General features: G+C 34.4%; 2 pseudogenes; both read right to left on the bottom strand.

Annotated features, from left to right (window-relative positions):
• Nucleotides 1-560: 560 nt before the first annotated feature.
• Nucleotides 561-1,496, bottom strand: LOC130850108 (putative olfactory receptor 5AK3; annotated as a pseudogene).
• Nucleotides 1,497-15,054: 13,558 nt separating this feature from the next.
• LOC130850110 (putative olfactory receptor 5AK3) lies at nucleotides 15,055-15,984 on the bottom strand (annotated as a pseudogene).
• Between the last annotated feature and the right edge of the window lie 10,407 nt (nucleotides 15,985-26,391).

Raw genomic sequence — 26,391 nt, 5'->3', positions numbered from 1 at the left:
ATTCCTGACCTATAAAACTGTAAGACGATAATGGTGTGTTTTTAAGCCCCTAAATTTGTGGAAATTTGTTATGAGGCAATAGACACAATTTGGAATTTAGTAATACAGATTTATTTTCCTATTGAGGAATATTTATTTTCTTGGTCTTGTTTTTCAAAAAAATGCCACCATAAACATCCTTACATACATGTTCTTATGGGTTAAAATTTTTATTTCCATAGATCAATTTGCAAGGCTGAAATTCTGGATGGATGATTTTTCTTTTAAAAAGATATTGCCAGATTCCTTCTAAAGTGAAATAACCCTTCAATTTTCTATTAACGATATTTGAGAGCTTTTTTTCCCTTACATCACAGCGGTTAGTAGTCAATATTATTCTCTTTCAGTTTTTGCCAGTCATATCGGTGTAAAGTGGTTATCTCATTGTTATCTTAATTTTCAGCTTCATATTAATAAATTGAGCAACTTTTCCTGTGTTGTTTGGCTCTTTGTTTTAATTTCTTAAAAATTGGCACTGTTAGTCTGGTCGTTTGCAAGTGTAGAGAACTATAAATCAAGGATCAAACTTGAAGTACTTTTTTTCCTACCCCTTTTAGAGCTTCTCTCACATCTTGGTTTCTCAGGCTGTAGATGAGGGGGTTTAACATGGGGATCATAATACCATAAAACACAGAAGCCATTTTTTCTTGCTCTTGAGACTCCATGGTACTATGGTGCAGATACATGTAAGAGAGAGCCCCACAGAAAATGGTGACTGCTGTCAGGTGGGAGGCACATGTGGAGAAGGCTTTTTTCCTCCCTGCAGCAGAAGAGATCTTCAGGATGGCAGCCAGGATAAATATGTAGGAAACGATGACGACTGACACAGTGAATGTCAAGTTAAACCCCACAAAGGCTGCCAGAAGCATGATGTTGAAGTAAATAGTGGAGCATGAGAGGGCCAGAATTGGGGGTTCATCACAGAAAAAGTGGTTAATTTTATTGGATTTTCAAAAGTTCAGTGAGAAAGTAAAACTTACATTTACACAAGCATTTAGGACACCCATGAAATATGAACCAATCAAGAGCTGAATGCAGACTCTCTGGGACATGACGGTTGGATAGAGGAGTGGGTTACAGATGGCCACGTAACGGTCCACGGCCATAGCAGCCAGGATGTAGGCGTCACTTGTTGCAAAAGCACCATAGACTAGTAACTGCACCACACATCCTATGAATGAGATGGATTGTTTTGTGTTCACAAAATTCTGCAACATCTTGGGAGTGATAGCAGAGGCATAACAGAGATCAACGAAAGCCAAGTTTTGGAGGAAAAAGTACATGGGGGTGTGAAGGGAAGACTCAATCTTGGTGAGTAGGATCATGCCAATGTTACCCACTAGGGTGAGCACATAGATCACTAGAAATACCATGAAGAGGACATGCCAAGTCTTGTGTTGACCAGCGAATCCCAGCAGAATGAATTCAGTCACTTTGGTGCCATTGTTCTGTTCCATGGCTGGCAAAAGTTAAACATCAGCTGAAAAGTTGCAAAGAAAGAAGAATAGAGAAAGCTAAGGCCATTGTGATTTTTAGACTAATTCTGGAATTGGAAATGGTATAATATTTAGTTTTTTATTGGCACCAAATAATATTTTCTATGACATGATTGACTTGGATTTTAAAGGCACACGTGCAGGTGGCTGAAGCTTTCTACTCAACTTAGAAAACTTGTGATACAATTTGAGGAAATTGCCATGGACCAGAAGCTGCGTTCTCAAGGTGCAAACTGATGGGTATTTCCTAAATATATCAATGAAAGAGCATATAAAACATTTTAATTTATTTTTGCTTCCTTTTATTCGAGCAATTTTATTAAAAGACCACAATATACCAAAATAGAAATCATTTTATCTGAAAATCGTGACAAATCCAAAGAATTCCATATGATCTTGTTCTTCCTTTACTCCCTGTCCTCATCTTACATCTCTTGTTTCGTTGCTAATAATGAACCAAGCATCATGGACTCCTCTTGTTCCTTGCTTTCCTGCATTTCTGGCCCTTCCAGCATGTTCCTCCTTCTGCTTTAAATACTCACTGGTCCATTTTCTTTTTCTATTAGCATTTCCATTGCTAATGATTGCTCTTCTGGTTTCAGTTTTAACGAGTCTTCCTCTAGGGTTATTTTGACTACCCAAACAAACAATTTTCTCTTGCCATAAGTCTTGTTCCTTTTGATTTATATCAGTTTTAATAATTGTTTGCAGGATTACTTATATATCTTTGCTTAATTTTTATTTTCTCATGGATTGTAGGTTCCATGAATACGGCCGCTAGGGCAAGTGCTCTATAAATAGTGGTGAATTGAATACGTGAATGAAAGAATGAATAAATGAAAAGATTTATGAACTGCAGAAAAACACACTACTTAAGTTACATAAAGTTTTTTTCACAATTAGTGCACACTATTTTGTTTTTTTTTAAGAAGGTGTATTTATTTACTTTTCTTTAACATGCCTCTCTGATTCAAAGAGCGATGACAAGTTAACTATAAGGATAGAAAACTAAAACATATAGCCAAGATCAAAAAGAAGTTAAACATTCATGCTTTCTTTGGTTTATTTATTTAAAAATAATTGCTCTGTGTCTACTATGGGCAAGGCACAGATTAGGTACTGACAAACAATCATTTGGTGCCTATGCCTTTAGGGTTGTTATTTCCCCTGGTGGGTTAATGTTATGTAATGTCTCTCACCATTCTTGGTAATTTGCTTTGCTGTGAAGGCAACTTTATGTGATATTAATATATCTGCTCTTTCATTCTTTTGATTAATGTTTGCACAGTATATCTTTTCCTTTCTTTTACTTTAAACATACGTATATCACTACATTTGAAATGAGTTTCTGGTACACAGCATATAATTGCATCATGTTTTCCTCTCCACTCTGCCAAACTCTTTCTTTTAATTGATATTAAAGTGAAGGATCTTGGAGTATGAAGAAAGAAGACAGAGCATGGAAAGAGCAAAAATATGGATTAATACAATAGACTTACCTCCTCTTAAGTTTTCTAAATTATACTTGACAGTTGAAGCAAAAATTTTGACCCTGTGTAATGTAGTTCTCAGTGTATGTGGAGGAAATATTTAAGAGAAGTATATTCCAAATGGAGAGAGTAAAGAGATGCAAAGGGAAATAAGGTTTCCACATTCACTCAAACTGATAAAATGTCTTTGACCAAAGACATTCCTAGAGTATGTAAAAAACTCTCAACCTCAACATTAAAAAAAAAAAAAAGTAAAAAATTGGTAATGACATGAACAATTCACCAAAGAGGTCTACATAGATAAACAAGTACACGAAAAGATGTTCAATATCATTAGGCATTGGTAAATGCAAATTAAGAACATGATGAGATATCACTACACATTCAACAGAATGGCTAAAATAAAAAACAGGGACAATACCAAAAAATCGTTTCATAACAACTTCATTCGTAATAGCCCCAAATTGTAAACAACCAAAGTGTCCTCCAATAGGTGACGGTTAAAGGAACCATGGTACATCCATACATGTTGCTCAGCGATAAAGAGGAGCAGACTACTGATGCTCTGAACAACTTGGATGGATCTCAAGGGCATTATGCTGAATGAAAAAGAGCCAATCTGAAAAGGTCACATGTTTCCCTTTATCTATTTTCAGAATGACAAAATTATAGAGATGGAGAACAGATTGCCAGGGGTCAGGGTGGTAGTGGGAGGTGAGTGGTGTGATTACAAGGGGCAGGTCCGTTGGAATCTGACATCTGTGATAGGATAAGTTCATATCTTGATTGTAATAGCTGTAATACGGATCTGCATGTGTGATAAAGTGGCATAGAGCTACACACACACAGTCACACACACCAATATAAAATCCTGGTTTGATGTCATACTATAATTGTGTAAGATATAACCTTTGAAGGAAAGCTAGATGAAGGATACATGGGACCTCTTGGTACTATCTTTGCAACTTTCTGTGAATGCATGTTTATTTCAAAATAAAACAATGAAAATGAAGAAGAAAAGGAAAAAGTAAAGCCTATTTTGCAGATATGCGAGGGTCAAATAAGCGAGTTTATGTAAACTTTCCAGCAAAGGGCCAGGTATTGAATAAGTACTTATCAAATGGCCATAATAACACAGGCAAATAATACAGTAAAGGTACAAATACTGATTGATTGATCTACTGATTTATTGAGTCATTTATTTATTCACTGATATCCTTATTCAGGCAATGCTCAGCCCAACTGAGTTCCCTTACTCCATTTCCACGATATCACCAGTGAGGAAGTGATTCCTCCTGGTCCTGGGGCAGGTGGAACTTTGGCTCTGATCCTTCATTCTGCCACTTCCTGGACACAGAGCCATGATATACAGCAGATGCTGAAAAATGGGATTTACTTTGTTTTACTTACACCAATGCTGCCTCCAGATTCTGTTTCTGCAACTAGTGGAGGCTGGCTGCTCACCAAGTCTCTCCGTGTGGTTCCTTCCAGTCAGGGAGTTTATAAAGCTGGGGCCTAGGGGATCAATACTGGATCCTGGGGGAGCCTGAGGTTCTGAGGCTGAGATGGAATTGGAAAAAACAGCATTCAATAGTTATTTTCTGCTGAAGAAAAGTTCAGATTTCCAGAAGTGACGAATTTATTTTTTGTTACTGCCTTTAGGGACTTTTTACTTTCATTTCTGACAGTTGTCTTTTTTATTAAAAATTTATCTATAAATTACTTTTTATTCTGCTTCCCTGCCTCCCCTTCCTCCTTGCCTTCTTCCTCCCCCCTCCCTTTTTTCCTTTCTCCCTTCCTTCCTTCTTTCCTCCCTCCCTTCCTTTTTCTCTCCTTTCCTCTTGCCTCCCTCCTTCCTATCTCCTTGCCCTCCTTTTTTTTTTTTTTGAGGGGGAGGGGCAACTTAACAAAACACCCATATGGTTAATAATTCAGATGTACAAAAGTTCATAGAGTAAAAACCATGTCTCCTTCTATCCCTTGGTTCCTAATCTCTAGTTTCCATGCTTGAAGATCACCGCTGTTATAATCTTCTGTTCTCTTTCCAGACAGAAACCTTGCATTGCACTTGTAAACATGCTAATATTCGTTCTTTGTTCTTCCCCCACACATGTGACAGCATGTTACGCACATTGTTCCTCAGTGCACAGTCAGTTAATATTTCTGGGTAATCCCTATGCAAAGGGAAATCTCACTCTTTTTCATGGTTGTATTATATTTTATTGAATAGCTGCATTCCGTAATTTGTTAAATCAGACCCCCGCCGCCCACCATTGCTAGACAACTATGGTTTCCAATCTTTATAAATAAAAACCATGTTATAATAAATATACTAGCGTGCATAATTGTGAATATTTCTTTAGGCCTAGAGGATATTTAGGAGAGGAATCTCTGAGTCAAAGGGCATGGCATGGCATATTTGGATAGATATTGCCCAACTGCCTTCCAGAGGGAAGCTCTATCAATTTAAATCACTCCTAGAAAAATCCAGAGTGAGTATTGCTCCAAATTTTCTCCAATACAATGATGAGAAACTTTTATTATACTTTGTCATTATGATAGATGAAAACAGTATATTTTATTTTATTTTATTTTATTTTATTTAACTCTTATTGGGATATAACTGACATACAATAAACTGCATGTATTTAAAGTGCACAATTTGATATTTTTTTTCTTATTAGTAATGTATATATGTCAATCCCAATCTCCCAATTCATCCCACCCCAACCCCCCCCACCCCGACCCTCCTTTCCCCCCTTGGTGTCCATATGTTTGTTCTTTACATCTGTGTCTCTATTTCTGCCTTGCAAACTGGCTGATCTGTACCATTTTTCTATATTCCGCATATATACGTTAATATTGATATTTGTTTTTCTCTTTCTGATTTACTTCATTCTGTATGACAGTCTCTAGGTCCATCCATGTCTCTGCAAATATCCCAATTTTGTTCCATTTTACGACTGAGTAATATTCCATTGTATATATGCACCACATCTTCTTTATCCATTCATCTGTTGATGGACATTTAGGTTGCTTCCATGTCCTGGCTATTGTAAATAGTGCTGCAATGAACATTTGGGTGCATGTGTCTTTTTGAATTATGGTGTTCTCTGGGTATATGCCTATAGTGGGATTGCTGGGTTATATGGTAATTCTATTTTTAATTTTTTAAAGGAACCTCCATGCGAAAACAGTATATTTTAGTTTTTTGTCCTTTTCTTCTATAAGTTACATTGAGCATCTTTCCATATACCCATGAAAAACTAGTATCTTTTTCTGTAAATTATCTGTTTATATATGTTGCCCTCCTAAAAAACTATTTTGTTTGCTTTCATGTTGATATTTTGAATCAAGTATCCTTCCTTATAAGAATTGCAAATATTTATTTCTCAATATTCATTGTTTTACTTTGCTAATGGGGCAATTTGCTACACAGAAAACATTGAATCTCATGCAGCAAACTTATGCTGTGTTTTGTGTCATGTTTACAAAGGCCTTTGTCCCTACAAAGGTTTAAAAAATTTAACATTTTCTTTTACTGTCTTTAAAGTTTAATTTTTGAATTTATCATTGAGCCATTTTAAATTTATTTTTATGTAGTGTGTGAGATAAGTTTCCACTTTTACTCACCCCAAATATCTAGTCATTATTTCAATACTATTTATTACACCATCCATCCATGTCCCATGACTGCAATATCACCTTTGTCACATAATACATCATCTTATGGATTTGGACCTATTCCTGGACTTTCATATCTGTTGTATTGATCTTCCTATCTCTCCATGTTTTATTATAGCTTTATAATGTCTTAGTAGCTGGCAGGGTTATTTTTACCTTATTATTCCTTTATATCCCCTAAAAATTTGATCACCACTGCTTGTCATTTTCTTCATATGAAATGTGGAATCAGTTTGTAATTTACTATCATCCAACAAAATATTCTATTTATTTATTTATTGGGTTCATATCAAATTTATGTATTAACATCTGAGGGATTGCCAAGGAATTGGGAGAGTGTTTTGATGTGCTGAAGTCTGCTTTTTATAGATTTCTGGTAAACTCTTTCACATTTCTTGCTAAGTTTATTTTTAGGTCTCTCCAAGGAGAAATTTATTTATATTTGACCATAATTTGTTGTTTTAAACATTATTATTAATTTATGTACAGTAATTTTTAACTAGACACCTTGCTGAATTTTCTTATTGCTCTTAACAGTTGATTCTCTGGGTTTTCCAGAAAAGAATCATGGTATTTTAAAATAAAGATTTTTAAAAAAATTGACGTTGTTTAGGTATAATTTATATACAATAAAACATATTCACTTGAAGGTATGCTTTTTTGAGTTGTGAAAAATGTTTATATCCATGCAATTATTACCAGATTAAAAATATAAAATACTTTCATCATCTAAAAAAGAAATCTTGTGCTTTTTTCCCAGTCATTAACTCTTTCACAGGTAACTGCTGATCTGTTTTCAGATTTAGCCATGTTGTTGTATGCATCAATAATTTATTCATTTCTATTGCTGTGTTTTATTCCATTGAATTAATATTCTACAGCTTGCTTATATTTTTAATTCACCAGTTGATAAACATTTTGATTGTTTCCATGTTTGGCTATTATGAATAAAGGTGCTTATGAAAATTTTTATATATGCCTTTGTGTGAACATATATCACTCCCTGTGGGTAAGTGGGAGTACAATTGATGGCTTATGTGGCCAGCATTATTATTTCCTCTTTCTGCTGGCTTTGCATTACATTTGCTTCTCTTTCTAGGTCCTTAACAGTATAATACTTGGTTATTGACTTAAGATATTTCCTTTTTTTAATTTTTATAAATTTATTTATTTATTTACTATTGGCTGTGTTGGGTCTTTGTTGCTGCACACGGGCTTTCTCTAGTTGCGGCAAGCAGGAGTTACTCTTCATTGTGGTGTGTGGGCTCCTCATGGTGGTGGTTCATAATTGTGGTTCATGGGCTCTAGAGCACAGGATCAATAGTCATGGCACATAGGCTTAGTTGCTCTGTGGCATGTGGTATCTTCCTGGTGCAGGAATCGAACCCATGTCCCCTGTATTGGCAGGCAGATTCTTAAGCACTGAACCACCTAGGAAGTCCTATTTCTTTATTTTTAATGTGGACATTCATGGCTATAAATTTCCCTCTAAGCACTGCTTTCACTGCATCGCATAAGTTTTGTTATACTGTGTTTTTGTTTTCACTCATCAAAGTGTTTTCTAATTGCCCCTGTGATGTCTTCTTTCATCCACTGGTTGTTTAATACTGTGTTGCCTAATTGCTATGTATTTGTGAGTTTTCTAGTTTTTCTTCTGTTTTGATTCCTAGTTTCTTTCCATTGCACTCAATGATAATACTTTGTGTGATTTCGATCTTTCAAAATTCATTGACATGTGTTCTGTGGCCTAACATACGGTTTATTCTAGAGAAATGTTCCGTGTGCACATTTATTCTGTGGTTTTCGGTGGACTGTTCTTTAGATTTCTGTTAGTTCTGGTGTTGTTCAAGGCCTCTAATTCCTTAGGAATCTTCTGCACAGATTTTCTATCTATGTGTGAAGTTAGGGTATTGCAGTTTCCAGCTATTATTGTAGAACTGTCTATTTATCCTTTCAATTCTGTTAATTTTTCCTTTATATATTTTTGGACTCTTTGTTATTTAGGTATATATTTATAATTGTTATGTCTTCTTGATGATTGTCCCTTTTATCAATATATAATGTTCTTCTGGTCTCTTGCAATAATTATTGACAAAGTCTGTTTTGTCTGATATAAATTTGTACCTCAGCTCTCTTTTGATTACTCTTTGCATGAAATATTTTTTCCATCCTTTGACTTTTAACCTATGTGTCTTTGGCTTTTTAAAGCACATTTCTTGAAGAGACTGTATAGCTGGATCGTTAAAAAAATTATTCTGTCAACTATATATGTTTAAAGTAATTACTGATAAGAAAGGGCTTACTTTTGCCATTTTTGCTATGTTTTGTGTATGTCATCTATCTTTTTAGTACCTAATTTCCTCCATCACAGCTTCTTTGTGTTTAATTCACTTATTTGTAGTATACCATTTTAATTCCCTTCTCATTTCTCTTTTTCTATTTTTACAGTTACTTCCTCAGTGGTTGCCCTGGGAATTATTATTAACATCTTAAATATATAGCACTCTAGTTTGAATTAATACTAAATGAGCCTCAGTGGTACACAAAATCTCTTCTCCTGTATGGTTCTGCCATCCATTATGTTGTTATTGTCACATCTTTATATATTGTATACCTACTAACATATATTTATAATTATTGTTTTATGCATTTGTCTTTTAAGTTATATAGGAAAAAAAGAGGAGTTACAAATCAAAAACATAATAATATTGGCTTTTATATTTACCTATGTGGTTACCTTACTGGTTCCTTTTATTTCATCATATGGCTCCGAGTTAGTGTCATCTGTTGTCCTTTCATATAGCCTGAATGACCCTCTTTAGTATTTTTTGTAAGACAAGTTTACTTGTGACTGTCTCCTTCAGCTTTTGTTTATTGGAGTATCTCCATTTCCCCTTCAATTTTGAAAGATATTTATGCTGAATATAATTTTGTTTGATAGTTTTTTCTTTCAACATTTTAAATATGTCACCCCCACAGATTCATGGTCTCTGGTTTCTGAAGAGAAACTGGCTGTTAATACTTTTGAGAAACTTTTATGTGATGAGTCACTTCTCTCTTGCTGCCGTGAATATTCTCTCTTAGTCTTTGATCTTTGGCAGCTAGGTTATATATTGTCTAGGAGAGAATCTCTTTTCATTTATTCTGTTTGTACTTCACTGGACTTCTTGGCTGTATAGATGAATGTTTTTTTACATTGGGGAAGTTTTCAGCTAATATATCTTAAAATGTTTTTTTCTGTCTCTTTCTCTCCTCTTCTTCTAGGACTCCCATTATGTATATATTGGTATGCTTGATGATTTTCTGTTAGTGTCTCAGGATCTCCTTGTTTTTCTTCATTCTTTTTAATTTTTTATCTTCAGACTGGATTTTCTCAATTAATCTAGCTTCAAGGTAACTGATTCTTTCTTTTACCTGCTTAAATCAGCTGGTGAACCTCTCTAGTAAAAATTTCACTTCAGTTCTTTAATTAATTCCAGAATTTCTAATTTTTAAAAATATTTTTTTTATTGATATTCTCTTTTGGGTGAAATATATTCTCATAGTTTCCTTTAGTACTTTAGAAATTTTTTATTTTTATTTTTTTTTAGGTTTTTAAACATATTCAAATAGCTGATTTAAAGTCTTATATAGTAATCCTAATGTCTGTGCTTTCCAGGGACATTTTCTGTTGACTGTTTTTCCTCTGTGTCTGTGACTTTTCTGAGTTAATCCTGTAAGGTATGTATTCTTTATCATGTGTGGCCACTGAAGTTTCTGTTCAGTTAGCTTAGCAGTCAGCTAATGATTACAAAATGATTTCTTTAAAAACCTGGAATCCACAAGTCTCTCAGTGTTTGCCAAGGATCTCTGAGTGTGCGTTGGGATATACCTTCAACTCTCAGCCAGGCAGATTGCAACTCCATCCTAGTCTTCACTTCCTGCTTGAGTATAGCCTCAAGATTACCCAGAGTGAGCGCTGAAGACTTTCTTATTTCAGTTTTGAAAAAGCATACAGACCCTACTGATGTTCTGAGTCTGCCAGAGTCTCAAGAATATACTGGAACTTTTTAACACTCCTATGGTTATTTCATTCATGAACTTTTTGTTTTAAGCTTTTGGGTTTGCTTACTGTTTGCCTCAACTCTTACCTATATCCACAGGCAGCTGCAATGTTAAACAATTAATTGCCTCTGATTGTTTTTGACAAATGACCTCAGAAAAAAGGTTCTTTGCATGGAGTGAGCTTCAAGTCAGGACAAATAACGACAGCCTGGCAAGTAGGGCCTTCCAGGGAACCACCACATGGGCCAAATGATAACAATTCTCTGTGAATAGGGCTTTCAAATGCTCCAACTGTGGTCTGCTCCAGCAGGCTGCCAGGCTGCTGCTTTTCAATCTGATTGCCAACTGTTGGTTTTTAGGACTTGTGTGGAGATGGGGAGGCGGAGAATGAGAATAGGGCCATTAAGGCACCTCAAAGTTTGGCATTCATACTAAGGCTCAATTGTGTTTCTTGAATAAATGCTCACTGGATTGCTGCAAGCCTTTGTTTAATTTCCAGAGCTCTGAAAACTTTGATTGTGATGGGTTTGTGTGTGTGTGTGTGTGTGTGTGAGTGTGTGTGCATGCGTGCGCCAGTGTTCTAGCTGGATTTTTATTTTTATTTTTTATTTTATACTTTTTAAGAATTTTTATTGAGATACTGTTGCATACAATAAACCGCATACATTTAAAGTGTACAATTTGATATTTTTTTCTTATTAGTAATGTATATATGGCAATCCCAATCTCCCAATTCATTCCCCCCCAATCCCCCCGCTTTCCCCACTTGATGTCCATATGTTTGTTCTCTACATCTGTGTCTCTATTTCTGCCTTCAAACTGGTTGATTTGTACCATTTTTCTATAGTCCGCATATATGTGTTAATATACAATATTTGTTTTTCTCTTTCTGACTCACTTCACTCTGTATGACAGTCTCTAGGTCCATCCATGTCTCTACAAATGTCCCAGGTTCATTGCTTTTTACAGTTGAGTAATATTCCATTGTATATATGTGCGACATCTTTTTTATCTATTCACCTGTGGGTGAACATTTAGGTTGCTTTCATGACCTGGCTATTGTAAATAGTGCTGCAATGAACATTGTTTGGCTGTTTTTATGGAGGAATGAACTTTCAGAGGAACTTACTCTGATATTTTCGCTGTTACCACTTGCCCATTTTAAAATGAACAGTCTTATTTTTGGGTTGTATTTTTTATATATTCTTAACAAATATTTTCTCATATATATATATATATATATATATATATAAATTTTCCCAGTCTGTGGCATATCTTATCATTTCCTGATGATCTTAGAAAAGCAGTTTTAAATTTTAATGAAGTAAATACATCCATTTTTTATTATATGGTTTGTGATTTTGGTTTCTTTTCTAAGAAAACTTTGATAGTAAGGTCATGGAGATTTTCTTCTATATTTTCTTTTAGAAATTTTTAGTTTTAGCATTTACAATTTGTGTGTAATGTACATTAGATACATATATAACACTTTTCAAATTAGTTTTTGCGTGTAGTGTGAGATAAAAGTTGGGATTTATTTTTTTCTCTATGGCTATTCAGTCCAGCACCATTTTTTTTTTTTTTTAATTCAATCATTTCAGCATGGAATTGGCTTGGTAATTTTGTTGAGAATCAATTTACCATTATATGTTGATCTTTTTTTTTTTACTCTATCTTCCATTGATTAATATATCTATCCTTATGTTATTACTAAACTGGTTTATTTACTTTACCTTTATAGTTAGTCTTGAAATCAAATAGTGTTTTTTTTTATTTTAAATATTTCTTTCTTTCTTTCATTATTTATTTGGTTGCTCCGGGTCTTAGTTGCAGCAGCTGGGCTCCTTAGTTGCAGCACATGGGCTCCTTAGTTGTGGCATGAGAGCTCTTATTTGTGGCATGAGTGTGGGATCTAGTTCCCTGACCAGAGATTGAACTCCAGCCCCCTGCATTGGGAGCATGGAGTCTTAAACACTGTGCCATCAGGGAAGTTCTAGGTAGTGTATGTTCTACATCTCTTTATTTTAAAACGTGTTTTGGTTATTCTAGATTTTTTTGCATTTCCAAATAAATTTTAGAATTCGCTTGTCAATCTCTATAAAAACACAGTTGTTATTTTGGTTGGGATTTCTTTGAAAGTATAGATCAATCTGAGGAGAACTGACATTTTAACAATATTGAGTTCTCCATTTCTTAAACATCATATATCTTTCTGCTTCTATAGGATTCTTTGATTTTTCTCAGAAATGTTTGTAGTTTTCATCATATACATCTTATACACATTTTGTTAAATTTATTTCTAATTTCTAAATATTTCATGCTTTGAATGTTATTGTAAATGTTATTTTGAAAATCTGTTTTTACTTTCTGCTAGTGTATAGAATTAAGATCAGTTTTTCTTCTAGTATTTCTAGTTTGTTGTTTTCTATTATATTTAGTCAATGAGTTATATATAATAATTTAATCTAATAATTTATGTATAGTAATTTTTGTCTAGCCAAATTATTAATTTCTGTTGTTTATAACAGTTAATTTTCCTGGATATCCAGAAAAAATCATGTCATCTTCAAATAATAATTTTAACTCTTCCTTTTTGATTTGTATTTCTCTCATTGATTTCTATAGTTCACGTGCTTCTATCAGTAACTTCAGAATAATCTTAAGAATAATTTTGATTAAGGTCATCTTTTTCCTGTTTGACTTTAAAAGGAATGTTCTCAATGCTTTCCCATAAATGCCTTTATTAAATTTTTTTGTTCTCAGTTTTATCTGTTATGGACTAGAAGAGAGGAATTAACATTTCTATTATTATTGTGTTTCTTTTGCTCATGTACTCCTGATTTTTTCACTCTATGAATATTAAAAATTATTGTTAGGTATACAGATTCTCTATGATTATTTTACATTTCTGCACAGTCCTGTTCCTCTGAGAAAAGATTTATAGCCATTATATTTAAGGATGTTTGTATAGTGACATATCAGTGCAGTAAAACATAGAGGTGTCTCCCTCCTTGAAGATGGTCCAGGTTAGTAAGGGTAAAGCCTTCTTCCTTCAAAGGAGAGGATTTGCTTATATTCTAAAGTAGAAACATTTCTCTCTACAGAGGGGAATATGGGCAGGTCACTAGTAACTTTATATAAGGTCAGAGTTTCTTAATTTGGAGATTCCTCTTCTGTAATGCGCTCTGCTGCATATGGGCTGGTGTCATCTGATTTTTCTTGGTATTGTTTGGGTTACAACTGTCTCCCTATCCCAGTATTCCTGGCTTAGTCCATTGATTTGGAATTTCTGGAAATGTTGGGAAAGGTAGTTAACTCCCATGCTGTTAGTCCTCTCAGTAACTTCTCCCTATGGTTTCACCTACAAATGGGATTGGGAAAAGAAATGGAACGTGTGATGTCAGCCTTTGTTTGCACTGCCTGTCCATAGAATGGCTGTGTGCTTGATCTTTTCTCTTCTTCTTTTTTTAATCCAAATGGTGAGACCACTAGGGCCTGAGCCTTTATTTGATTTCTAGAAATAAACCTAGAGTCCAACATCTCCATTCTTGGAGACTGAGAGGTGTAAGGTAACAATTTTGGATAAATGAGTCTTCTTTATAGCACCCAACTCTGCATTGGATTTGGTTAAGAAGCACACCTGCAAGGGGATTTATGTGGAGATTAAAGTTAGATTTACCAAAGATGAAATTAGTATGCTTCGCATCTTCCTGACTCCAGTGTCAATTTCCTAATGTTTAGGGAGCATGTAGGGAAGGAGGCATATTGACATCAAATGTCCCAAAATCAATGGAGATTCTCTCAAGGGTCTTTATCTCCTTTTCTTGTTTTCTGCACATTTCCTCCAAAGGGATGGCTCTTTCAAAAAATTTTTTTGCCATAATAAAGTAGCTGAGCTATACAAAAATTGCACAGTAATAGTACCTCTTAAGAGAAGATAAAAAGGTTTTTATCTTGGTGAGTCCTTGTTGATAGAAATAGTTATTCAGTATCGATTCTGAATTTCTCCTTAATTCACTTTTCCTTTTTAATGTTGAATATTTGAGGACGGCTCCTCAAAATGTGCAAAATAAATATCAAAGATCTTCTTTTCAGATGTTCTCTTTTTAAGAAACACATGAATTAGGAGCTTGTTTATTTAATTATTCAAGATGCTTTTCAATATTTTTCAGATGCTATGATATAATGAAGGAATGATTTTGTATCTTATAAACACTTGCCACATCTTCTGCTGTTGAGAAATAAGAGAGAACTGTTGGTTTGCTTGTTGAACAATGTTGAGTTAGTAATTGATGTTCAAACTAGAAACACTTCTTTCCAACCCCTTTAAGAGCTTCTCTCACATCTTGGTTTCTCAGGCTGTAGATGAGGGGATTTAACATGGGGATCATAATACCATAAAACACAGAAGCCATTTTTTCTTGCTCTTGAGAGTCTATAGTACTATGATGCAGATACATGTACGAGAGAGTCCCATAGAAAATGGTGACAGCTGTCAGGTGGGAGGCACAGGTGGAGAAGGCTTTTTTCCTCCCTTCAGCAGAAGAGATCTTCAGGATGGCAACCAAGATAAGTATGTAGGAAAAGATGATGACCAACACAGTGAATGTCAAGTTAACCCCTACAAAGGCTGATATTAGCATGGCATTGAAGTAAATATCAGAACATGAGAGGGCAAGAATAGGGGGTCCATCACAGAAAAAGTGGTTAATTTTATTGGATTTGCAAAAGTTCAGTGAGAAAATTAAACTTACATTTACAGAGGCATTTAGGAAACCTATGAAGTATGAACCAAGTAAGAGTTGAATGCAGACTCTCTGGGACATGACTGTTGGATAGTGGAGTGGGTTACAGATGGCCACATAGCGGTCCACGGCCATAGCCGCCAGGATGTAGCAGTCACTTGTTACAAAAGTACCATAGACTAGTAACTGCACCACACATCCTATGAATGAGATGGATTGTTCTGTCCCTACAAAGTTTTGTAGCATTTTTGGAGTAATAGCAGAGGTGTAGCAGAGGTCAACGAATGCCAAGTTTTGGAGGAAAAAGTACATGGGGGTGTGAAGGGAAGACTCAATCTTGATGAGTAGGATCATCCCAATATTACCCACTAGGGTGAGCACATAGATCATTAGAAATACTGTGAAGAGAATATGCCAAGATTTACGCTGACCAGGAAGTCCCAGCAGAATGAATTCAGTCACTTTGGTGCCATTGTTTTATTCCATGGCTAACAAAATTAAATATCAACTGAAAAGTTGCAAAGAAAGAAGAACAGAGAAAACTAAGATCATTGTGATCTTTTAATTAATTCTGGAATTGGAAATGGTCTAATATTTGGTTTCATAGTGCAGTCAGAGAATATTTTCTATGAAACAATCAGCTTGACATTTAAAGGCTGAACCATGACACTAGACTTTGTTAATTTCATCTGTGATTTGGGGAAACTGACATGAACCAATTTCTTTGTTCTCAGGATACAAACTGGCATTTCATAAATATATCATTTAGGGACCTTATAAGAACACACTTTTAAAAATTAGGCTTTCTTTTATGCTTTATGCATTTTAAGTACTCTACCCTAATTTACATAAATATAAATTATTTTAAATGAAAATCTTAACTTGCCCTTAGAGTTATATTTGATCTTGCTCTAATTTATCTCCATATTTTCATCTTATTCTTTTTGCCTCATTACTTATTCTACTTTGGCCATCATGGACTCATATCCAAGTAGAGTCTTCATGGAAGTGTTTGTCAAAGTGACTGTGGGAAAAGATCATTTTCTTTGTTCAATTTTACAATAGCCAGGACATGGAAACAACCTAAATGCCCATCAACAAATGAATGGATAAAGAAGATGTGGCATATATATACAATGGAATATTACTCAGCTATAAAAAGGGATGAGATGGAGCTACATGTCATGAGGTGAATAGACCTAGAGTCTGTCATACAGAGTGAAGTAAGTCAGAAAGAGAAAGACAAAATATTGTATGCTAACTCACATATATGGAATCCAATCTGTTTTTGACAAACGTTTGTAAAATCAATAAAAAATTCTCAGCACTTTCAAAAATTTGTAATAGTTTTAAATGCTCAATCCCACTTTCTGTAGTTATCTCATTGTAGAATGGAAATGGAGAGTCCAAGGACCGGTGCTGGTCCATGGACCACACGTTGAGTAGCACTGCTCTAAGGTGTCCATCCATCCTAATTTACCTACGTGCTTTCCTAGTGATGGATAGCAGATTGCCTACAACTTGTCTCCACTACAGATAACTCAGTGTGAAAATTTTCTAGTGTTATACGAGGGACAGCATTTTGAGTCTGATGATATGAACATATTTAACTTGACCAATTTATTCCAGGTCACTTTCCATAATGGATACACCAGTGTACACACCTAATAACTGTCCATGGGGGCTCCCATTTTCTCACTTCCTAGTGAACTTTGGTATTTTCCTAATATATTTGTCAGGAAAATAGGTGTGAAGTGATACCTAAGTTTTATATTTTTTCCTAACCAAACATAAGTTTGATCGCTGTCTAACAGCCTTCTTGGAATTTTGAGATTCTATTTTTCTGTAAATTGCCTGTTCATATTTTTTCTCGGTGTTTCTATGAGTTAATTTGTGGATATTCTTTTAAATGTAGATTTGAATACTTTGATGTTGACAAAGATTGTTTTTGCAGTCTGTCAGCTATTAACTTTGTCTTTGCTATTCTTCATGGATCAGAAATCCTTAAATTTGAAACAATAATTCATCATTTTTTGCCATATAGTTTTTTCTCTTGAAAAAAATGGATAAAGTCCCTTCCTGCCTCTAACTCATTTATCCAGGAGAGTCAAATGTAATAATAGAGCTTCTTTTCCTTTTTTTTTTTTAAGCTCTTTATTGAAATATAATTGCTTTATACTCTTGTACCAGCTTACTTTCCTTTTTATACTGGGTGGCTGGTATATAATATTTTGAACCATAATATGTTATACTATATATGTAACTGGAAAAGTTATTTTGTGTTCATTCAAAATTTTTCTTTTTAGACCAAAGCAGACTAAGTGCACAGAGAGTAATAGTAACTGATATGTGTGAGTTTGTGTGTTTGCATGTGAAATATTCAAATTTTATTCATTCATTCATTCATTCGTTATTTGGGGGACAAGTCCTTTAAATTTTTTGCTTCTAACAAATTTGAAGGGTTTTAAAATTCTAATATTCATAAATAATTTGTTCAAGTCATTACAGATATTTTTGATGGTAAATAACCATGAGATTTAAAAATTTTTTTTTTAAATGGAGGTATAGTTGATGTAAAATATTGTATAAACTTCAGGTATACAACATACTGAGTCACAATTTTGAAGGTTATTTTCCATTTATAGTTATCACAGAATATTGGCTATATTCTCTGTCCTATACAATATATCTTTGTAGTTTATTTTATACATGGTAGTTTGTACCTCTTAATTTCCTACCCCTATATTGCCCCTTCCACCCCTCCAAATATTCAAATATTTTGAAACAAGTGGTTTTACTTGTTATTTTAAAATTAACTCACTACTGCTGATTCACCATGTTGTACAGCAGAAACTGGCACAACAGTGTAAAGCTATTATACTCCAATAAAGATCTGAAAAAAAAATTAACTCACACAAGCACTTGGCCCAATTATGCTACAGGAAAGGTCTACCAAACATTTATGGAAAAACTGATTCTATACTATATAAAGCTTCCTTGCAAATCACAATAAAGAATATTCTCTAACTCATGTCAATATAACAATGTAAGCAAAATAAATAAAATATGAGAAAAAAATTGGAATGAATCCTGTTTGCGAATATAGATGCAAACAGGTTAAAAATACACATTCACTAGTCAAACCCATTCACACATTAAACAACAATTACAAGGGTCTCTAAGAGGCTCTAGTAAGTAGCTATTCTCTTCCTTTCCCAGAATTTGAACAAATTGAGAAATAAAAGGTGGTGTGTATATGGAAACCATATCACATTTAGATACCTGGGGGAAGATTTCATTAGTTACTTGTTCCCAGTGAACACCAGAAGTAACCAGGCTTATCCATCCAGCCTTGGTGGTGGTGACTAGGACACGCCTCTTGCATGTTGTGGGGAAGCACCTCTGAAATGCAGGGGCACACAGGCTTCAGCAGACTGGCTGTGCCTGAGGATAAGGGCAGATCAGAGCAAGCTAGGTTGTTCTCAGATTTACTAATTAGATATGTCACTCCATCTTTCTAGGAACTGAGTGAAGAAAATGGGAAGAGATAGGTCACAATTATACAAATTCAACTCCCATTTGCAGGAAAGAATCATCAGAAGTGGGAAAAAAGTATTTTCCAGCAACAATCAAGACCAAGTTATATTTATCCCAGGAATGAAAGTATTTTTTAACACTGGAAATTTTATTGACATAGTTTGCCCTATTAATATATTAAAGGAAAAATGCCATATGATCTTCTCAATAGAAACAACAATTATTTGGAAAAATTCAATAAGCTTTCATAACAGAATAGAACAAAAATGGAAACAGATGGGAGCTGTCTTAACCTGGTAAAGAGTATCTACCCTACTGCTGGACTAAACATTATACTTACTAATAAATCATGAGAAGCAGTTCCTATAAATTGTGGAATAAGACAAGGATGCCTGTTATGACTAAATGTATTCAATATTTTCCTAGAAGTCCTATCCAGGATAAAGGACACACAAAAGGAATAAAAGTTAAAGTGATTTTTAAAGGAAGAACACAATTATTATTATTTTTAGATAATGTAATTATCTCTATAGAAAATCCTGGAGAGCTAACACATAAATTCTTAGTGAGCCTCGTAAAGTCACTTGATACTAGATTAATATACACAAATCAATTGCATTTCTGTTTACCAGAAAAAGGTTATTTAAAATTTTTTATTCACGATAACAACAAAAATAAAGTACCTACTTGTAAATCTAAGAATGTTCATCACCGTTATTGAGAAAACAAAAGTTTTCAAAGGCTGGAAGATGACTGAAATGTAGACCAGGATCATAGAGAGGAAGTCAACATTGTAAACATTATATTTCCCCCCATAGTAAGCTACAAATTCAATGTACTTTCAATCAAATGTCTGAGAGAATTTTATGTACACCCTGACAAACTTACTTTAAGTTTTATATGGAAGAGAAAAGAGCTAAAAATAGCTAAGAAAAGTTTAAAGGAAAACCAGGTGAGAACTTATCCTACCAGATACCAGAACATATTATAAAACAATATTAATAAAGACATTGTGGTGTCAGTGTGAGGATGGACAAATAGATCAATGGAACTGAGAAAAAGATGTTACACACAGACCCACAAGTCTTTGGAAGCTTGATATTTGAAAAGAGTCATATACATCAATTAAATATGGCCCAATAAATTATGGTGCTATTAATGCTTATATATATTAAAATGACATTGTATTTCTACTTCAAATTTTACAAAGATCAATTCCAGCTGGATTAAAGATTTATATTATAAAGCTTTGAGAGTAAAGCATAACAAAATATCCATGACAGGAAGTAGGAAAAAATTTTAAGTAAGACATGAATGCACAAATCATAAAACATTGAAGATTTAACTATACTTAAATTGAGAATACCAACATTATAAAAGAGAAAAGACTGGATGCTGACTGGAAATTTACTCACATAATTTTGTTCATAAGACATCCAAAGTCAGGGGATTAGCATCCAGTATATGTGTAATACTTTATATGTTACTCAAATGGAAAAATGCACAGAAGACATAAATAGGGTAACTGTAGAAGAAAAAAACCCTAAATGGCCAATAGAAATATGAAAATATATACAACTCTCTAGGAATCAGATAACTGTACATTAATACTTCATTGAAATAGAATTTGACGTGACTCAATCTAAAATGCAAGTATTGGTGGGAATGTTGAGCCATAGGGACTCATATATTTCTGGTGGGAAGGAAAATTAGCACAGTCATGTTGGGGACAAGTTTGGGAAGTGTAGTAAAATTAAATATATACCTTCTTATGGTCAAGGATTTCCATTATAGGTATGTATTATAGGTAAATTCCTGACCACATAAACAGGGACACACACACACACACACACACACACACACACACACACACACACACAGAGTGTATCATGGAAAGGAAACAGACAAACCTGGGTTTGAATTCTGGTCCTACCAACTCATAGAGACAAAGGATGTAACTCCTTTCAGCTTCAGTTCTGTTCTCTATAAAATGGGAATCACAGAATTACTCAGAAGGTCATGATTTTTATTGTAACACTGTTTATAACAGCAAACATTTTGAAAAAAATATTAAATAAGTCAGAATAGATTCATATTATGGATCAATACATAGTTGAGAAAGTATGAGATAAATATTTGCTTTTATGGAAGGGTGCTCGTGTCATATTGTCAAATGAGCAAAGCAAATCGCAGAATAATAGAGTGTGGACCTTTTTAAAAATAAGACTTTCACTCCCTCTCTCTCTTTTTCTCATTTTCTTTCTTAGTTTGTGGAAAAGCTCAGGAAGGAGTCACATCAAACTTTTAATGGTTATCCTTGGGCATGGGAGTAGGAAAGAAATCTTTAAACTAATAAACTTCATCTTTTCTTTTAAAAATAGCTTAGTTTTTGCTATTAGTGTAATAAGCAAGAATATTTAATATTCAAAATGTTACCTGTGCATTTATACACATATAATACTGTGTTGCAAATGTGACATTTAAATTAGACAAAGAGTGAGTTTTGGGTTCATTTTCTTGTGGGTAATTAAAATGGCTTAATTTCTTTGAAAAGGAAGAGGAAAAGAAAGACCACTTGGTGAAGCTCAAGTGAGATGAGTTTATGTAAACTTCCCAGCACAGGGCTAGGCACTCAATGGGAACTCACCAAAGGTCAAAATAACACATGCAAATAGTACATTAAAAACATATAATACTGACTCATTCATTCACTCATTCAGTTGTAAAATCATTTGTTCATTCACATTCTTTCCAGGCAACACACAGTCTAATTCAGTTTTCTTACTCCATTTCTGTTAGGTCACCAGGGATGAATTGATTTCTGTGTTTTTTTGGGTGTGAAACTTACTAGAACTTAGGTTCTGACCCTTGTGCTTCACCATTCCCAGCACACCTGGGATAATCCACTGCTGATTTTGAAAAATGGGATTTGGTTTGTTTAACTTACACCAGAGTTGCCTCCAGATTGTCTTTCTGCAGCAGGTGAAGGCTGATTGCCCACCAGGGTCTCTCCGTGTGGTTCCTTCTAACTGGGGAGTTTATAGCTGGGACCTAAAGAATCAATAGTCACTCTCTTGAGAACCTGAGCTTCCAGGGACTAAGAGGGAATCAGAAAAAACAACATCCACTACTTTCTGCTGAAGAAAATGTAAGCTTTCTGGAGAGAACAGGCTTTATTTTTATGTTATTGTCATCAGGGATTTTGTGGGTTTTTAGAGTTGCCTTGTTATGGAATAATTGCCTTTTCCCTTTGTTATGAATCTGGCTGAGCATCTTTTCTTTTGTCTAAGAACCTATGTTTAGGTCTAGATAATTATCCTTGTCACCATGATCAGCAAAAAAGATGACTTTCTGAAAAAAGAAATCCAAAGCTAATTAAGGTCACATGTTCCAAGTGTGAGTTACTCTTATTTGAAAGGATTTTATTTTATCACATTGACCGTCATTAATTTATTTAAAAAAGAAATTTACTCTTGACTTCTTCCTTTATTCTAGATGTTTTTATATTTTAAAAATCATCCCTACATAAAGACAACTTTTCTTCCAGTTGTACTTTATAATATCAGAATATTTCAGGTAGAAAAAAATCTGTAGGATAAGACTTCAAGTTCTGTTTTGCTATAAATCTGCTAGGGTTAAACCTTTAATTTAATAAATCTGAAAGAAGAAAGCTAGATTCAAAGTCTGTAGCCCTTTGATTAACAGATAAACATGTGAAGGAAAGTTAGGGTCAAAGGCTGTTTGACATTAAACATTACTTACTGCATAACCAGCGTCTTAGTTAGGAACGTGTTTAACTGCTACTAGAAGAAAACACACCTACTTTTGGTCAAAAAAACAAGGACTATTTTTTAAACTTGATGTATAGTTGATTTACAATACTATACAGATTTCAGGTGTACAACATAATGATTCAATATTTTTATAGATTATATTCCATTTAAAGTTATCATAAAGCTGAAAGCAGTCAGAGGCAGTTTTAAGATTTGTTCCTGTAAATTAAAATGGTGAAAATTTGCTCCACTGGAGGAGCTTGTAAATGCCAATAAAAGCCCAGGATCTGAACTGAGGTTTGATAGCTGGCTGAAGAAAGGAACAAAACTGCTCACAGACACCATGGAGGAAGAAAGATGGCAGTAAAGTAGAAGGATGTGGAATGCATCTCTCTGCACAGATGCATCAGGAATACATCAAAGGACTCAATAATTTCCACAGAGAACCAGCTGAACACCAGCAAATGACCCCGGACACCAGAAAGGACTGCAAAGATCCTGACATAACTGGGACAAGCAACCTCTGAGTTTGAACTACTGTGAGAAAACAAAGAAACACCATGCAGGCAAAGGAGCAGGAAAAAAACCCAAAAGACCAAATAAATGAAGAGGAAATAGAAAAAATGTTTGAAAAAGAATTCAGAGTAATGATAGTAAAGATGATACAAAATCTTGATAACAAAATACAGAAAATACAAGAAACAGTTAATAAGGACAGAATAACTAAAGAGCAAACAAACAGTAATGGACAACAAAATAACTGAAATTAAAAATACTCTAGATGGTATAAACAGCAGAATAAGAAGGCAGAATGGAAGATAGAATGGGGGAAATAACTGCCACAGAGCAGGAAAGAGAAAAAAGAATAAAAAAAATGGAAGATAGTCTTAGAGAACTTGGTGAAAACATCAAGCACACCAACATTCGAATCATAGGCATCCCAGAAGAAGAAGAAAAAAAGAAAGGATCTGAGAAAATATTTGAAGAGGTTATAGTGGAAAATTACCCCAACATGGGAAGGGAAATAATTAATCAAGTCCAAGAAGCACAGAGAGTCCCATACAGAATAAACACAAGGAGAAATACACCAAGGCTCATATTATTCAGACTAATGACAATTAAACACAAGGAAAAAATATTAAAAGCAGCAAGAGAAAAGCAACAAATAACATATAAGGGAAAAACCCATAAGGAGAACAGCTGACATTTCTGCAGAAACTCTGCAAGCCAGAAGGGTATGGTAGGATATACTGAAAGTCCTGAAAGAGAAAAACCTACAGCCAAGAATACTCTGCCCAGCAAGAATCTCATTCAGATTTGAAGGAGAAATCAAAAGCTTTCCAGACAAGCCAAAGTTAAGAGAATTCAGCATCACCAAACCAGCCTTATAACAAGTTCTAAAGGAACTTCTCTAAGTAGGAAACACAAGAGAGGGAAAAGACTTACAAATACAAACCCAAAACAATTAAGAAAATGGTAATAGGAACACACATGTCAATAATCACCTTATACGTAAATGGATTAAATGCTCCAGCCAAAAGACACAGGCTGGCTGAATGGATACAAAACAAGACCCTTCTATATGCTGCCTACAAGAAACCCACTTCAGACCAAGGGATACATATAGACTGAAAGGAAAGGGATGGAAAAAGATATGCCATGCAAATGGAAGTCAAAAGAAAGCTGGAGTAGCAATACTCATATCAGACAAATTAGACTTTAAAGACTATAATAAGAGACAAGGAAGGACACTACATAATGATCAGGGATCCATCTAAGAAGAACACATAACAATTGTAAATATTTATGCACCCAACATAGGAGCACCTCAATACATAAGGCAAATGCTAACAGCTATAAAAGGGGGAATCGACAGTAACACAATAATATTAGGAAACTTTAACATCCCACTTACATCAATGGACAGATCATCCAAACAAAATAAATGACACACAAGCTTTAAATGACACATTAGACCATCTCAACTTAATTGATATTTATAGGACATTCCACCCAAAAACGACAGAATACACTTTCTTCTCAAGTGCACATGGAACATTTTCCAGGATAGATCACATCTTGGGTCACAACTCAAGCCTTGGTAAATTCAAGAAAACTGAAATCATATCAAGCATCTTCTCAGAACACAATGCCATGAGATTAGATGTCAATTACAGGAAAAAAAAAACTGTAAAAAATACAACCACATGGAGGCTAAACACTATGCTATTAAACAACCATGAAATCACTAAAGAAATCAAAGGGGAAATCAAAAAATAACTAGAAACAAATGATAATGAAAACACAACCCAAAACCTATGGGATGCAGCAAAAGCAGTCCTAAGAGCGACGTTTATAGCAATACAGTCCTACCTTAAGAAACAAGAAAAATATAGAATAAACAACCTAACCTTACACCTAAAACAATTAGCAAATGGACATAGAAGGAAATTACCTCAACAGAATAAAAGCCATATATGAGAAACCAAAAGCCAACATCATTCTAAATGGGGAAAAACTGAAAACATTCCTTCTAAGAACAGGAACAAGACAAAGGTGTTCACTCTTACCATTATTATTCAACATAGTTTTGAAAGTTTTAGCCACAGGAATCAGAGAAGAAAAAGAAATAAAAGGAATCTAAATTGGAAAAGAAAAAGTAAAATTGTCACTCTTTGCAGATGACATGATATTATACATAGAAAACCCTAAAGACCATACCAGAAAATGCTAGCACTAACCGATGAATTTAATAAAATAGCAGGATACAAAATTAATGCACAGAAATCTCTTGCATTCCTATACACTAACAATGAAAAAGCAGAAAGAGAAATTAAGGAAACATTCCCATTTACCATTGCAACCAAAAGAATAAAATACCTAGGAATAAACCTGCCTAAGGAGGCAAAAGACCTGTATGCAGAAAGCTATAAGACACTGATGAAAGAAATCAAAGATGACGCAAACAGATGGAGGAACATACCATGTTCTTGGATTGGAAGAATCAACACTGTGAAAATGAATGTACTACCCAAAGCAATTTCCAGATTGAACACAATCCCTATCAAATCACCAATGGCAATTTTCACAGAACTAGAGCAAGAAATCTTATGATTTGTATGGAAAGCAAAAGACCCTGAATAGCCAAATCAATCTTAAGAAGGAAAGACGGAGTTGGTGGAATTAGGCTTCCTGACTTCAGGCTATACTACAAGGCCACAGTGATCAAGACAGTATGGTACTGACACAAAGAGAGAAAGGAAGATCAATGGAAGAGAATAGAGAACTCAGAGGTAGGCCCAAGCACATAAGGGCACCTTATGTTTGACAAAGGGGGCAAGAATATACAATAGTAAAAAGCCTCTTCATTAAGTGGTGCTTGGAAAATTGGACAGCAACATGTAAAATAATGAAATTAGAACACTTCCTAACACCATACACAAAAATAAACTCCAAATGGATTAAAGACCTACATGTAAGGCCAGACACTACAAAGCTCCTAGAAGAAAACATAGGCAGAACACTGTATGACATACATCAAAGCAAGATCCTTTTGGACCCACCTCCTAGAATAATGGAAATA

Source organism: Hippopotamus amphibius, chromosome 3 (assembly GCF_030028045.1).
Source record: "Hippopotamus amphibius kiboko isolate mHipAmp2 chromosome 3, mHipAmp2.hap2, whole genome shotgun sequence".
NCBI classification, from domain to species: Eukaryota; Metazoa; Chordata; class Mammalia; order Artiodactyla; family Hippopotamidae; genus Hippopotamus; species Hippopotamus amphibius.
Note: the sequence above shows the minus strand (reverse complement) of the source record. Positions and strands in the feature narration are given on the sequence as shown.